The 2,814-nt window shown below is 40.5% G+C and overlaps 1 protein-coding gene across 2 annotated transcripts in view; it reads right to left on the bottom strand.

Annotated features, from left to right (window-relative positions):
- The window catches only part of LOC309687686 (uncharacterized protein), a 236,000-nt gene that overhangs the window by 31,928 nt on the left and 201,258 nt on the right, over positions 1-2,814 (bottom strand). The window lies entirely within an intron of this gene.

Here is a 2,814-nt window from a genome sequence, read left to right as displayed (position 1 = left end):
ACACAAGGTGACACCGGTGCTTCTGTTCTACTTCCTGATCACAGCAGCTTCTCCGCCGTGTCGAGGTGACAACCCGCGTGTTTTTCATGAATATGTAATATTAAACTACAATAACTCTTCTCTCTCTTGCACACTTACAGGTTCTGAACTTTATGCCCCGAGCTGTCGTTCTAGTGAGATTTCTCTGTAACCAGCAGATTAACCGAGTGGAACTAAACGTAGCTGCACAATTCGAAAGGCACCGATTTGATTTTGCTCCAAAAAGAGAAGTCTATGTTGCACAACTGCTGTCTTCTTCTGGTTCAATGATTTATTTGACGCATAGCGTTCTGGGTCTTATAATAGAAAGTCAGTATTCCTACAGGGGGCTGTGAGCCAAATCAGAAGGTCAGATGGAACAAGTCTTCACTTACTATCAGTGTTAGCTTAGAGGTCTGTGCCAAGTCCCCCTGGTTGAATCTGGCATTGCCCCGTGGCTCTGTGTATGTGTGTGTACACATGTGAGGTGTAGTTCAGTGACTCAATGACATTTCATGCCTTATCAATTAGATTGGCTCTGGTGCCACTGATTTTGCATTTGTGTCCAGAGTACCTCGCAGTGGGACATGGCAACATAAAACAACTTACTGGGCAGCTCTGAGTGTGTAAATCTTTGTGGTTATTTACTACATTAGGCTTGCTCTAGTTGGTTAGATGAAAACATGGGTTATTTTTAGGATGAATGGCTTTGTGTGATGATTGTGTAAGTATCTGTGTGCCCATATGCATAGAGTAATGTGTCTGATCTCAAAATTGTTATTTTATCCCATCTTCCCACAACGATTTGGTAAAAATCTACCAAAATGCACACAAATTTATGCAACTTGGATTTTTTTCCTTTTAGTTTTGTATTTTTCTAGAAAATCCAATACATTCTGCAAAAAAGAACAACAAGGATCATACATGCGCCCACTTCAAAAGAACCATAAAATTCAAATTGAAATAGGTTGACTTCAAACGTCCACAAATAATGTATAAAGCAGCAAACAAACAACATTCAAAACTTGTTCCAAATAAGACCAAATCATCATGACCTGAGAGGAAGCCTAATGTTTAGCAAGCCAGCAGTGAGGAATGATGTAAAATATCACAGGCTTACAGTGTCAGGGGTAAATGTGTGGAATACATTGTGTAGATGAAGAGAAGTACATAACTTTGCATGTCTGTTTAAAAACCAAATGCTAAGTGTTTAGATTACTTCATACTGAGTGTACTGTGAGGATTGTTACACCTTTCTTCGTTTCACTGGCCAGAATAATTGTCAGAATAAACTAAAGGTAATTTTCAACACAGTGATAGCATGTGAAATATACAGATATAGTCACACACTGAGAATGAATAGAAATGACACATGAGTGATTTCAAACTGCAGTATTAAGAGGCTTTTCTAGCAAGGAGCACATTAGATATACATCAGAATTTCTGGCATGTGTGATCCATGGCTGTCTGCTGTAATCACGGTATAATCTTGAAATCCTTCCAAATCCCTAGAAATCTGCTCTGTACAGTGAATCGTCGAGGATGCCTGCACGCACACACATGCACAAAGAGGCATAATTATCGTACAAACATGAGCATGCACATGTACTCTCAAACCCACTCATTTGCACGTTCATTCCCTTGTGCAGGCTGTTGGTTAATGATGTCAGTGCACGTACATGACTGTCTTTTTGAATTATTGATTTGGAGCTGGTACTGCCTCGTCTTTGGTCTGAACATAGAGAAAAAAAAGACTCATTATGTATTCTTTCATTATGAAAACATGTTTCCTCTCTATGGCTGACATTTTTCTGCAAAACCCTTCTGATTGCAAAATCCATTGTTATAATCAAGATTTCTCCCCTCTGTCAGTCTGTCATACCTCATGTGGCTGCACACGGTTACCTGGGCTACTGCTGGACATTTTTCTTCTGCTTTTGCTCAGTCTCTGGACAGACCTCCTCCGCACTTGACTCCCGACCACTTACTCACTCTGCACAACTCCACCTGCTTTTTTCAATTCTGTAACTACTCTTATAAGCTTAGCACCTCACACCTGAAGCTCAGCCTTTAAATGATGAAAGCTCTCAGAAGGCCCCAGCAAAAAGAGGAAAAAACAATCAGGCATGCTTTGAATTGTTAAACAAGTCGTGGGCAAATTATCAGAAGGTTTTCAGAGCAGCGAAACAAAGTGACTTTTACAGACCTGGCGTTTCAATTAGGGCTATTAACGCTGCAATTATTTCCTCCTAACTGTGTGCCATTGTAGGGAACAATGTGGGAGAATTTCCTTAAATCTTTTTGTTGATTCCACATCAAGCCCCTGCCTAAACATACTCACTTGCCTTATTTGCCCCCATCTTTCAAATGCTTTTTGTAAGAAAATAATTAAATAAAAGAGAGTTCCCTTTTAGGCTTTCTATTGTCATCCTGACTCTGAGGCTGTCTAAGCGAACCTCCTGTAGTCGCCATGGCAGTGCATTACTGTTGCTATGGTTTCCCTGTCTGCAGGATATGGTTCAACCGGGCCTGCCATATTAAGTCTGCTCCTCAATGAGCCAGCCTACTGTTAATGCTGACAGCAACACAGGAGTACACTCAGCTGCCTCTCTGCTTTCTACATTAAAATCTTTACCAGTGAGAATCACAGCCCCACAGCGGCTGATTCACTCCCTGACTGTTTCAGAGTTCGACTAAAGGTGTAGTTATTTAATAGCGTGGCTGTTAACATAAATCTAAAAAAGAATAAAGTACAACATTATAATGGCGTTAACATTCTCAAGCCCTTGATTTCTA

This window comes from Aulonocara stuartgranti (genome assembly GCF_965226115.1).
Source record: "Aulonocara stuartgranti genome assembly, chromosome: 14".
NCBI classification, from domain to species: domain Eukaryota; kingdom Metazoa; phylum Chordata; class Actinopteri; order Cichliformes; family Cichlidae; genus Aulonocara; species Aulonocara stuartgranti.
This window is presented reverse-complemented; position numbering and strand designations above follow the sequence as displayed.